Genomic DNA, 14,613 nt, shown 5'->3' with positions numbered 1-14,613 from the left:
TTGTCTTGGAAATCTACAGGTGGAATGTCACCCTTATCTCAACCAGAGCAAATTGCTGGATTTCTGCAGGTAGAAAGATACTATTCTGGTTGCCTACAGTGCTCTGGGATCCCACCGAGACAAAAGGTGGTAATGAGGAAAACTGCAAGATCAACCAAAACACCATTACTGAAGAAATCTTTTTATTTATACCATATCCTATATCCTGGTGTTAAATCTCAACTGCTTGGGGAAAGTAGGGTGAGCAACTTCAGAAGTACTTTTTTATAATCCCATTACCCAGTCCAATGTTTTTGCATTATATGTCTGGTTATAGATAGCCAATATAAAAAAATTTCTGAGAATGAAAACAAAATTAAAAACAATACTAAAGATTTATTATTCTATTAATGATTTGAGACTAATCTGCATGTTCCAAAGAAATCTGGCAGTATTGGGGCTAACGTAGTCAGAGAGGAACAAAGAGAGTCCCAGAAGTGCAGGTGGTTTCAGCCCGTTTCCTAGAGGTTCACTACAAGTCTTTGAGATCCTTTCTCCTCTGAAATGTCAGTTTACTTTAAAAGACTAATGTTGCAGTGTTTCAGTAAAGGAAAGGTGGAGGAGGGGGTCCATGCCTCCTGAGGGGCTGCAGATAGCAGGGCTGGGTGTCTGTTTGTCTGGAATGTGGGCTAAGGACTCAGGTTGTTAGTTTACACTTAAATCTAAAGAAGCGACCTAGTTCATTACCTCTAAGGGCTAGGTTACTGATTAAATTAAACTATGTCCTGTGAGACCCAGGCATTCAGCCAAATTCTCCTGGCTTGGCATATGTGTCTCTAATTTGTAGTTTCCACATCAATAATACATGTCTACATTAAAATCTATACATAATTAAAAAACTGAGACAAAAGACATAAGTTCAAGTCATGATTGTGACACTTTCTTACTGATTAAAATATTTCAAGTAGTGTCTTCCAGAAGGTTCAGTCATATTTAAAATCAGGAAAATAATAATTAACTCCTAGGTCTATGAGGATAGAAACAAATTATTATCTGAAAACATTTGGAAACTTCTGTGCAAATGTTACACACTATGATTAAGGATGAGAATGAATAGTGCCCATTTGGGGCCTACTCAGTTTTCACCAATATCTTAGAAAAATTAGAATAAAAACTATCCAAGCCTTCCCACTCTCATTCCCCTTCCTCTGGGGCTATACCCAGAGAAGAAAAACACCCAATGAGAAGTAAAAGGGGAAATCCAAGGACCTAGGACCATTGTTTCCAAACTAAACCTATTGCTATCCAATCGATTCCAACTATTACAACCCTCCAGGACCAAGTACAATTGTCCCCATAGAGTTTCCAAGGCTATAAATTTTCAGGGAAGCAGACTGCCACATCTTTCTCCCAAAGAGTGGCTTAGAACCACCAGCCTTCTGATTAGCAGCTAAGCACTTTAACCACTGTGCAACCAGGGCTCTTTCTTTCAAACTCAAGAGAACATCAGAATGGCCTGGAAGACTTTTTGAAACACAGAATGCTGAATCCCCTTCAGCTCTGTTCAACACATCTGGGTGAAACCCTATAATTTGCATTTCTATCAAGTTCCCAGGTGATGCAGGTGATGCTGGTTCAGGGACCACAACTGGAAAACCATTCGTCCAAAGGAGATCACCTTAGTTTTAGAAGACTCCTGACGAACCGAAAACTCAGCTTCATGTGTTCAGCATTTCTGCATTTCCATCCAGGATGGACCAGAGCTTCTCCGTTCTCTTGGATGATCCAGTTCTTGGTGCTCTGGCTAAAAAGCACAAATGGACCCCAGCATTGATTGCCCTTTGCTATCAGCTACAGCGTGGGGTCGTGGTCCTGGCCAAGAGTTACAATGAGAAGAGGATCAAAGAGAACATGCAGGTGATGAGCAAGGCTGCGGTGTCATGGCGCCTAAGTTATAACCTTCACAGATGTTCTTCTTTGTAAGGCTCAAGGCAACTTAGGGCATGTTGGTTTCCCATGCACATATGCCTTATGTGCATTAACTAGGGTTTTTCTCCTTCTTGTAAAACAACCAGAGAGGCAGCATGTCTGGATGGAAAAGAATTGGACAGAAATCAGGAATTTTCACTCTAGCTTTCACTGCAATGTATTTGTAACTGCCCCACCTGCCTACCTACCCCCAACCCCTTGCATGAGGCATATTATTTTCTTCATTTTTAAAGAGAGGTAGTTGTATTAGGTGATTTTTCAGTCTCCATTACTCTAGGATTCTTTTGCCAGGAACCAGTTGAAGGCTCTGAGTCACTCTCTCCCCATACGTGTGCGCCTAACCAGATGCAATGGATGATCCCATCTTACCTACAGGGCCTTTAAATTGCAAAGACCAAGGTCCTGATGACAATCTCTTCCTCCCTGACTGCAGGCAGAAAGAGACCCCATTCCTGGGACAACAAAAATGTTATTATCTGGTGTATAAAACTTTTTGAATTTTATATTACATAAAAGATAAAAGGGAAAAGTAAGTCTCCCAATCCATTCCCCAGTACCCAATCGCCCAGCCTTCTTCTCCATACCAATCTCTTTTTTACTTTTCCTGTACAGCTTCCCAGATATTCCCTGCATATAAAGGTATATATGCTCTTTAAAAATTGCAGCAAACTACACAGACTGGCATAATATTACTCTTAAATGTTGATTTCAGAGACACAAGTTTTAACTTTGACCTGAGAAGATGCACAATTGCAAAGTCAAGCCTGTGCTGTCAATTTGAGAATTGTGTCAATTGAGCCATCTTGCTTGCCACACCTTTCTAAAATGTACAATGTTTCACAAACACAAGAGTATATAAAATGATATCTCTAGTTAAAACTATAACAATAAACTGAACACCTGAGGGTCATTTAGGTTATGAAAGAGCACATCATGCCCACCTGAAGCTCACTGATTGTATCTCCCTCCACTGTCGGTGTCCATTCTTCTAACTCTTGTAATAATCAATTGTTCCTTTGGCTGTTATTACAGTTTTGCTACTTAAGGGTATATCACTTCACATCCTTTTCAATCTACCTGTTATAAAACATTATGTAGAGAGGCGGGGCCAAGATGGCGGACTAGGTGGACGCTACCGCCGATCCCTCTTGCAACAAAGACTCGGAAAAACAAGTGAATCGATCACATATATAACAATCTACGAACTCTGAACAACAAACACAGACTTAAAGATGGAGAACGAACAAATACGGGCAGACAGCGATTGTTTTCAGAACTAAGAGCCAGCGTACCAGGCAAGTGACCTTCGGAGCCCGGGCTGGGGCAGAGCCCAGGGGGGCAGACGGCACAGTAAAGGGGCCCAGCCCTACCCCCCCGAACCCATCCCAGGAGGGAGTCTAGCTGGTTGGCACGGGCGGCGTAGCGGCGCAGCCAGCAGGAGAAGCACCCAGGAGGCAGTGACTGATCTTGGAGCGGGGAGAGCAGCGTCCCAGCCGGGAAGCCATACCGCCGGGAGTTTGGCGGGAGGCGGGTGAGGCGCGAGCGTGGGGATCACCTATATTTCCCTGAAGCGACCCCGGGGGGGCGCCCAGACGTTCGTGAGGGCCACATCCACCCAGTTCGCACGAGCGGTGCAGCGCACCAGAGGGAGAAATCCACGGGAGGAGGTGACTGGTCTTGGAGTGGGGAGAGCAGCGTCCCAGCCGGGGAGCCGTCCTGCTGGGATCTTGGCGAGAGCGGGTGGGGTGTGAGCGCATTCCCCTGAATAGACCCCGGGGGCGGGCCCAGCTGTTCGTGAGGGCCACGCCCACTCAGTTCGTGTGAGCGGTGCGGCGCACCGGAGGGAGAAATCCCTGGGAGGAAGTGACAGATCTTGGAGCTGGAAGAGTAGCGTCCCAGCCGGGGAGCCGTCCTGCCGGAATTCTGGCGGATGGGGGCGGAGCGTGAACGCGGGGATCAGCTCTATATTCTGTGGTGCTACACGCCTAGCTCTCTGATCCCTCCCCCACCCTCCCCAGGCGGCTCCATTAACATCCGAATACCCTGAGCCAGAAGGAGAATTCCGATAGGGATCTGACTGCATTTTTTTTTTTAGCTGATTACCTGGAAAATCTAGTTTCCCAGTGATGGCTTATTCAACATCGTACTTGAAGTCCTAGCCAGGGCAATTAGGCTAGACAAAGAAATAAAGGGTATCCAGATTGGCAAGGAGGAAGTAAAGCTATCACTATTTGCAGATGACATGATCGTATACATGGAAAACCCTAAGGAATCCTCCAGAAAACTACTGAAACTAATAGAAGAGTTTGGAAGAGTCTCAGGTTATAAAATAAACATACAAAAATCACTTGGATTCCTCTACATCAACAAAAAGAACACCAAAGAGGAAATAACCAAATCAATACCATTCAAGTAGCCCCCAAGAAGATAAAATACTTAGGAATAAATCTTACCAAGGATGTGAAAGACCTATACAAAGAAAACTATAAAACTTTGCTACAAGAAATTCAAAAGGACATACTTAAGTGGAAGAACATACCCTGCTCATGGATAGGAAGACTTAACATAGTAAAAATGTCTATTCTACCAAAAGCCATCTATACATATAATGCACTTCCAATACAAATACCAATGTCGTATTTTAAGGGGATAGAGAAACAAATCACTAATTTCATATGGAAGGGAAAGAACCCCCGGATAAGCAAAGCATTACTGAAAAAGAAGAAGAAAGTGGGAGGCCTCACTCTACCTGAGTTCAGAACCTATTATACAGCTACAGTAGTCAAAACAGCCTGGTACTGCTACAACAACAGGCACATAGACCAATGGAACAGAATTGAGAACCCAGATATAAATCCATCCATGTATGAGCAGCTGATATTTGACAAAGGACCAGTGTCAGTCAATTGGGGAAATGATAGTCTTTTTAACAAATGGTGCTGGCGTAACTGGATATCCATTTGCAAAAGAATGAAACAGGACCCATACCTCACACCATGCACAAAAACTAACTCCAAGTGGATCAAAGACCTAAACATATAGACTAAAACGATAAAGATCATGGAAGAAAAAATAGGGACAACCCTAGGAGCCCTAATACAGGGCATAAACAGAATACAAAACATTACCAAAAATGATGAAGAGAAACCAGATAACTGGGAGCTCCTAAAAATCAAACACCTATGCTCATCTAAAGACTTCACCAAAAGAGTAAAAAGACCACCTACAGACTGGGAAAGAATTTTCAGCTATGACACCTCAGACCAGTGCCTGATCTCTAAAATCTACATGATTCTGTCAAAACTCAACCACAAAAAGACAAACAACCCAATCAAGAAGTGGGCAAAGGATATGAACACACATTTCACTAAAGAAGATATTCAGGCAGCCAACAGATACATGAGAAAATGCTCCCGATCATTAGCCATTAGAGAAATGCAAATTAAAACTACGATGAGATTCCATCTCACATCAACTAGACTGGCATTAATCCAAAAAACACAAAATAATAAATGTTGGAGAGGCTGCGGAGAGATTGGAACTCTCATACACTGCTGGTGGGATAGTAAAATGGTACAACCACTTTGGAAATCCATCTGGCGTTATCTTAAACAGTTAGAAATAGAACTACCATACAACCCAGAAATCCCACTCCTCGGAATATACCCTAGAGATACAAGGGCCTTCACACAAACAGACATATGCACACCCATGTTTATTGCAGCTCTGTTTACAATAGCAAAAAGGTGGAAGCAACCAAGATGTCCGTCAACGGATGAATGGGTAAATAAATTGTGGTATATTCACACAATGGAATACTACGCATCGATAAAGAACAATGACGAATCTCTGAAACATTTCATAACATGGAGGAATCTGGAAGGCATTATGCTGAGCGAAATGAGTCAGAGGCAAAAGGACAAATATTGTATAAGACCACTATTATAAGATCTTGAGAAATAGAAAAAACGGAGAAGAACACATACTTTTGTGGTTACAAAGGGGGGAGGGAGGGAGGGAGAGGGTTTTCTATTGATCAATCAGTAGATAAGAACTGCTTTGGGTGAAGGGAAAGACAACACACAATACAAGGAAGGTCAGCCTAATTGGACTGGACTAAAAGCAAAGAGGTTTCCAGGATAAAATGAAAACTTCAAAGGTCAGCGGAGCAGGGGCTGGGGTCTGGGGAACGTGGTTTGAGGAGACTTCTAAGTCAACGGGCAAAATAATTCTATTATGAAAACATTCTGCATCCCACTTTGAATTGTGGCGCCTGGGGTCCTAAATGCCAACAAGCGGCCATCTAAGATACATCAATTGGTCTCAACCCACTTGGAGCAAAGGCAAAGGAAGAACACCAAGGCCACACGACAACTAAGAACCCAAGAGACAGAAAGGGCCACATGAACCAGAGACCTACATTATCCTGAGACCAGAAGAACTAGTTGGTGCCCGGCCACGATCGATGTCTGCCCTGCTAGGGAGCACAACGGACAACTCCTGAGGGAGCAGGAGACCAATGGGATACAGACCCCAAATTCTCATAAAAAGACCATACCTAATGGTATGACTGCGACTAGAGGAATCCCAGAGACAATGCTCCCCAGAACTTCTGATGGCACAGGACAGGAACCATCCCCGAAGACAACTCATCAGGCATGAAAAGGACTGGTCAGTGGGGGGGGGAGAGAGATGCTGATGAAGAGTGAGCTAATTAAATCAAGTGGACACAGGAGAGTGTGTTGGCAACTCTTGTCTGGAGGAGTGATGGGAAGATAGAGAGAGAGGGAAGATGGCAAAATTGGCACAAAACAAGAGACTGAAAGGGTTGACTCAATAGGGGGAGAGCAAGTGGGAGAAAGGAGTAAGATGTATGTAAACCTACATGTGAGAGACTGATTGGAATGGTAAATGTTCACCTGAAGCTTAATAAAAATTAATTAAAAAAAAAAACATTATGTAAGTAGAATCACACTGCATTTCTCATTTACTTCATTTGGCCAATGTTAAGTTTGTGAGATTCATTCACGTGATGCATGCAGCTGTAGTTTATTCATTTTCACTTCTGCAGAGTATTACATTTTGTGACTATGTAATTATTTATCCAACTACTGTTCAGGGCATTTGTGTTGTTTGAAGATTGCTTGTTTGTTTTTGCCGTTTGAATAATCGTGCTAGGGACATTCTTATACATGGGTGCTGGTGTACACATAGCAAAGCATCCGTAGGATATATTCCTAGATATAGGAATGAAACTGATCGGTAATAGGAGCTAGTAGGTTCACATTTATTGTTGGTGTTATTAGGTGCTGTTGAGTCAGTTACAACTTGTAATGACCTTAGGTACAAGGGAAAGAAACACTGCCTGGTCCTGCGCTCTCCTCACAATTGTTATGCCTTCAGCCCATTGTTACAGCCAGTGTGTCAATCCATTTCGTCGAGGGTCTTCCTCTTTTTCCTTCCACTCTCTACACTTTACCAAGGATGATGTCCTTCTACAGGGACTGGTCCCTCCTGATAACATGTCCAAAATATGTGAGACAAAGTCTCACCATCCTAGCTTCTAATGAGCATTCTGACTGTACTTCTTCCAAGACGGATATGTTCATTCTTTTTGCAGCCCAGGGTATATTCACTATTCTTCACCAGCACCATAATTCGAAGGCATCAATTCTTCTTAGGTCTTCCTTATTCATTGTCCACCATTCATTCGCATATGAGGCAATTGAAAACACCATGGCTTGGGTCAGGTGCACCTTAGTCCTTAAAGTGACATCTTTGCTTTTTAACACTTTAAGTAGATCTTTTGTAGCAGATTTGCCCAATGCAATGCATGTTTGGATTTCTTGACTGCTGCTTCCATGGGTGTTGATTGCAGAGCCAAGTTGTAAGATGAAATTCTTGACAACTTCAATCTTTTCTCTGTTTATCATGATGTTGCTTATTGGTCCAGTTGTGAGGATTTTTGTTTTCTTTATGTTGAGGTGTAAACCATCCTAAAGGCTGTGTTCTTTGATCTTCATCAGCAATTGTTTCAAGTCCTCTTTCAGCAAGCAAGATTCTGTCATCTGCATAACCCAAGTTGTTAATGAGAGTACAGATTGAATAACTGGTGAAAGGATAAAACCCTGGCACACACCTTTCCTGAGACATGTATTTGGTGATATCAAACTCTTTCCAGAATGATTTTACCTACTTATACTCCTATGAACCATATAAGATATTCTGCCTTGTTGCATATTTTAGCCAGTGCTTGACATTTTTAGCCTTTCACCTTCTTGCTAATTTGGAGGATGTCTAAGAGCCCCTCAATCTGATTTTACTTTTCATTGCCCTGATATTAATGTAGTTTGATTTGCATGTATTTATTCACCACAAGTTCCTCTTTTTAAAGTGCCTGTTCAAGTCTTTTGCTAATTTTTTTAGTTGTCTATCTTTTTACTTACTTGTAGGGGATATTTATTGAATTATTAGCTAGAGCAGCATAATAAAGCAGCCTAAAACTTAGAAAGTAATACAGAAACAACTTCACTCATGACTCTTGGATTGACAACTTAGAGCTGAACAGTTCTTCTTCTAGACTGGACTCTCTCTTCTGTTTACACTCAAGAGCAGGAATGAGGCAGCTCTGCCCCTGGAGCTGACTGGGCTGTTTTCCCTTGTGCCTCAACTCTCCTCCACGTAGTTTTCATTCTTTAGCTGACTAGCCCAGGATTCGTCAACTTACAGTGGCAAGTTTTAAAAAGAGTGAGTGGATGCATGCTAAGCCTTTTCAGTTCTAGGCTCAGAACTGGCACATCAATGCTTCTGACAAATTCTACTGGCCAAAACAAGTCTAGGCCAGATTTAATGGATGGGCAAAGAGATACCACCTTAAGGGGAAGAACTGCACAGTCACATTGCAAAGGGTGTGGATATAGGAAGGTGTAAAGAATTGAGAGGTGTTTTTATAATCAATCTGGCATATTTATATATTCTGGATAATAATCATTTGTCACACTTACATTTGTTGAATGTCTTGTATTTCATGCCTTCTTTTTTCTTTCTTGTTAGGGTATTTTTTCATAAACAAACTTTCTTAATCTTAATGTAGTCAAGTTCATCATACCTTTCCTTTGTAGCAGATGATTGTTGTGTCTATTCCTACATTGAGATCTTTACTATACTCTTCCATATTTTCTTGCAAAGAGTTAAAAGTTTTTCCTTCCAAATTTGGGTCTGTAATTCACTTGGAATTGATTTTTTAGTACTATGTGAAATAAGAGTGCAAATCTATATGTATATTATTAAAATGGATGTTCAACATCCCAGAACCAATTATTTAAATGTCTATATTTGACCAAAGATTTTCATTGCCAACTTTAATCTTAAATCAAATGTCCCTAAGTCTGTGTCTGGCTCCTTTCCTCTATTCAATTGACCTACTTACTACTCTATACTGTCTTAATAAAAACGAAGAAGAGAACTTGCTATCCAGAATGGTATGGATTTCCCTCACTCCTTCTTTAAGAAAGTCTTGGCTATTCTCAATCATTTTGGTCTTTTATGAAATTTAGCATCTTCTTACCAATTCTATAATAAAAAAAAAGTGGCTGCAAAATATAGCACTGAAATTGTAGATCCTTTTAGGAATAATTAACATCATTACAATATTGAAATTTCCAGTCCATAATCATTATATAATGTCAATTATTTGGATGTTTTTACATATTTTTAATTTATTATTCTTTTGATTTAAAAAAATTAAAACATAAATAATTTTAAATTTTTTAATTTTGTTATCTCATTTTTTTATTTAACATTCTCCATGAAAACATTTCCATATTTTGTTAGATTTATTTATAGATGGCTAATAATTTTGGTACTCCATTGGTAAATTTTTTCTAACTTCCTGTTTAGAACTTTTAAAAATGTACAGAAAACTTGGAAAAAAAATGCTGCAATGAACATCCATTACTTTGATTCATCAATTTCTAAAATACAGACACATTTACATATTCTCTCTATGTTCATTTATGTGTCCTTTCTGTAACTATCTCTGAGTTCATTGCTGTTGTTAGGTGCCATTGAGTCAATTCCGACTCATAGCAACCCTATGTACAACAGAAGAAAACACTGTCTGGTCCTACGCCATCCTCATAATAGTTGTCATGCTTGAGCCCATTGTTTCAGCCGCTGTGTCAATCCATCCTGTTGGCCATCTTCCTCTTTTTTCCCTCATGCTTTATTTTACCTCGCATGATGTCCTTCTCCAGGAATTGGTCCCTCCTGAATATATGCGTTTATGGATTTATTTGAGTCAATATTTTACTCATTACTGACATTCCTCATGATGCTTAAAGCCCTAAATATAGTTAGCAAGAAGCTCTTAAAACCAGTTTCTTGAGTCCCTTGAACATGACCCTATTGATATTTGGATACTCCCTTTCTTAAACTATCTCTTAAAAAAAAAAAAAACAGTGAATAGAAGTGAAAAACTTCTATTCAGTAAGTCTGGGCATTTTAAGAACTTGAGTTCTTTTCCACATTTTTCTCCCATTCTATCAGGGTCCTTCTATTGTAGTGGTATGCAGACACCATCTTGTTCTTTTGGTCTCAGGGTAGATGAAGTCATGGTTCTTAGACTATTAGTCCTGTAAACTAGTTTCTTCTGTAAGTCTTTAGTTTCCTTCTTTCCCTCTCTCTTTTTCTTTTTATTCTCCTTTAAGTAAAAGTTCATAGTTCAAGTTAGTTTCTCATACAAAAATTTATACACACATTGTCATGTGACCCTAGTTGCTCTCCCTATACTATGACAGCATACTCCTCCTTTCAACCCCGGATTTCCCATGTCCATTCAACCAGCTCCATCCCCTTTTGCCTTCTCATCTCACCTCTGGACAGGAGCTGCCCATTTAGTCTTATGTATCTACTTGTGCTGAGAAACACTCTCTTCATAAGTGTTTTATGTCTTATAGTCCAGTCTAAGCTTTGTCTGAAAAGTTGGCTTAGGGAATGTCTTCACTACTGGGCTAACAGAGAGTCCAAGGACCCTGTCTTCCAGAGTCCCTCCAGACAGAGACAGATCATTAAGTCAGGTCTTTCTACTAAAATTTGATTTCTGCACCCCACTTTTCTCCTGCTCCATCAGGGACTCTCTGTTGTGTTCCCTGTCAGGGTAGTCATTGGTGGTAGCTGGGTACCATCTAGTTCTTCTGGTGTTGGGCTGTTGGAGTCTATGCTTTATGTGACTCTTTCTTTCTCTTGGGCTCATATTTTCCTTGTGTCTTTGGCATTCTTCCTTCTCCTTTGCTCCAGGTGGGTTGAGACCAATTGATGCATCTTAGATGGCTGCTTGCTAGCTTTTAAGACCCCAGATGCCACTCACCCCTATACTCTGTTATGCCAATTGACCTAGATGTCCCCTGAAACCATGGTCCCCAGACCCCAGCCCCTGCTACTCTGTCCCTCGAAGTGTTTTGCTTTATTCAGGAAACTTCTTAGCTTTTGGTTTAGTCCAGGTGTGCTGACTTCCCCTATATTCTGTTGTCCTTCCTCTAGCCTAAAATAATTCTTGTCTACTATCTAATTAGTGAATACTCACCCTCGTCACCACAACCCCATCAAAGAATATTCTCTTCTGTTTCCTTGAGTTCTTATAATAGTGTTCTCATATAATATTTGCCCTTTTGCGACTGACTAATTTCACTCAGCTTAACACCTTCCAAATTCTTCCACGTTATGAGATGTTTCACGAATTCATCATTGTTCTTTATTGTTGCATAGTATTCCATTGTATGAATATACCATAATTTGTTTACCCTTTCATCCATTGATGGGCAACTTGGAGGTTTCCATCTTTTTGCTATTGTAAACGGTGCTGCAATGAACGTGGGTATTCATATGTCTATTCATGTGATGGCTCTTATTTCTCTAGAATATATTCCTAGAGTGGGACTGCTGGATCATATGGTAGTTCTATTTCTACCTTTTTGAGGAAGCACCAAATCGATTTCCAAAGTGGTTGTACCATTTTACATTACCACCAGCAGTGTATAAGTGTTCCAGTCTCTCCACAACCTCTCCAACATTTATTATTTTTTGCTTTTTTAGATTAATGCCAACCTTGTTGGGGTGAGATGGTATCTCATTGTAGTTTTGATTTGCATTTCTCTAAATGGAAGCCTGGTGGTGTAATGGTTAAGTGCTATGGCTGCTAACCAAAAGTTTAGCAGTCCAAATCCACCACGCACTCCTTGGAAACTGTACGGGGCAGTTCTAATCTGCCTTATAGCGTAACTACGAGTCAGAATCGACAGGGTGACAACAGGTTTGGAAATGCTGGTGGCTTAGTGGTTAAATGCTATGGCTGCTAACCAAGAGGTCAGCATTTCGAATCCACCAGGCGCTCCTTGGAAACTCTATGGGGCAGTTCTACTCTGTCCTATAGGGTCTCTATGATTTGGAATCAACTCAACAGCAGTGAGTTTGGCTTCGGTTTTGGAGATGGCTAATGATCACAAGCATTTCCTCATGTATCTGTTAACTGCCTGAATGTCTTCTTCAGTGAAGTGCCTGTTTTTATCCTTTGCCCATTTTTTAATTGGGCTATTTGTGTTTTCATTGATGAGGTTTTGCAGTATCTTGTAGATTTTAGAGATTAGACACTGATCGGATCTGTCATAGCCAAAAATTTTTTCATAGTCTGTAGGTTGTCTTTTTATTGTTATGGTGAAGTCTTTGGATGAGCATAAGCGTTTGATTTTTGGGAGCACCCAGTTATCTAGTTTCTCTTTTAGTGTTTGTGTATTGTTAGTAATGTTTTTATACTGTTTATGCCATGTATTAGAGCTCCTAGCATTGTCCCTATTTTTTCTTCCATGATTTTTGTCTTTTTAGGTTTGATATTTAGGTCCTTGATCCATTTTGAATTAATTTTTTTGCATGGTGTGAGGTATGGATCTTGTTTCAGTGTTTTGCAGATGGATATCCAGTTATGCCAGCACCATTTGTTAAAGGGACTGTCTTTTCCCCCATTTAACATACTTTGGGCCTTTGTCAAATATCAACTGCTCATATGTGGATGGATTTATGTCTGGATTCTCAATTCTGTTTCATTGGTTTATGCATGTGTTGTACCAGTACCAGGTTTGTTTTTACTACTGTGGTGGTATAATAGGTTCTAAAATCAGGTAGTGTGAGGCCGTACACTTTGTTCTCCTTTTTCAGTAATGCTTTACTTATCTGGGGCCTCTTCCCCTTCCATATAAAGTTGGTGACTTGTTTCTCTATCTCATTAAAAAATGTTTTTGTAATATGGATCGGGATTGCATTGTATGTGTAGATGCTTCAGGTAGAATAGACATTTTCATGATGTTGAGTCTTCCTATCCATGAGCAAGGTATGTTTTTCCACTTACTTAGGTCTCTTGATTTCTTGCAGTAGTGTCTTGTAGTTTTCTTTTTATAGGTATTTTAAGTCTCTGGTTAAATTTGTTCCTAAGTGTTTTATCTTCTTGGGGGCTATTGCAAATGGTATTGATTTGGCAATTTCCTCTTCAACATTCTCTTTGTTGGTGTAGAGGAATCCAACTGATTTTTTTGTATGTTTGTCTTGTATCCTGATTCTGTGCTGAAATATTCTATTAGTTCCAGTATTTTTCTTGTGGATTCTTTAGGGTTTTCTGTATATAAGATCATATCATCGGCAAGCAGAGATACTTTTACTTCTTCCTTACGAATTTGGATGCCCTTTATTTCTTTTTGTAGCCTAATTGCTCTGGCTAGAACCTCCAACACAATGTTAGTAAGAGTGGTGATAAAGGGCATTCTTGTCTGGTTTTCATTCTCAAGCGGAATGCTTTCAGAATCTCTCCATCTAGGATGATGTTGGCTGTTGGCTGTGTATAAACACCTTTTATTATGTTGAGAAATTTCCCTTCTAGGGGTGGTGGGTTATTCTTATTTTGCTAAGAGTTTTTATCATAAATGGACATTGGACTTTGTCAAATGCCTTTTCTGCATCAATTGATAAGATCATGTGGTTCTTGTCTTTTGTTTTATTTATACGGTGGATTACATTAATTGTTTTTCTAATGTTGAACCATCCCTGCATACCTGGTATGAATCCCATTTGGTCAAGTGAATTTTTTTTTTTGATATGTTGTTGAATTCTATCCACTCGACGGCAGTGGCTGGAAGGCAGTGGGTTTGGTAGTGGAGCATTTTGCTGAGGATTTTTGCATCTGCTTTCAAGTGGAATATTGGACCGTAATTTTCTTTTTTTGTGGTGCCTTTACCTGGTTTTGGTATCAGGGATATGCTGACTTCATAGAATGAGTTTGGGAGTGTTCCATCCTTTTCTATGCTCTGAAATACCTTTAGTAGTGGTGGTGTTAACTCTACTCTGAAAGTTTGGTAGAATTCTTCAGTGAAGCCTTCAGGGTCAGGGCTTTTTTGTTGGAAGTTTTTTAATTACCTGTTCAATCTCTTCTTTTGTTATAATTTTATTTAGTTGCTCTACTTCTGTATTGGTTTAAGTAGGTAGTATGTTTCTATAAATTTGCCCATTTCCCCTAGGTTTACAAATTTGTTAGAGTACTGTTTTTCATAGTATTCTGTTGTGATTCTTTTAATTTCAGTTGGGCCTTTTGTGATATCACCAACC

The 14,613-nt window shown here is 40.1% G+C and overlaps 1 pseudogene; it reads left to right on the top strand.

Moving 5' to 3' along the window:
- Positions 1 to 14,613, top strand: part of LOC100660196 (prostaglandin-E(2) 9-reductase-like) — a 68,838-nt pseudogene that overhangs the window by 35,237 nt on the left and 18,988 nt on the right.

This window comes from Loxodonta africana, chromosome 4 (genome assembly GCF_030014295.1).
Source record: "Loxodonta africana isolate mLoxAfr1 chromosome 4, mLoxAfr1.hap2, whole genome shotgun sequence".
NCBI lineage: Eukaryota > Metazoa > Chordata > Mammalia > Proboscidea > Elephantidae > Loxodonta > Loxodonta africana.
This window is presented reverse-complemented; position numbering and strand designations above follow the sequence as displayed.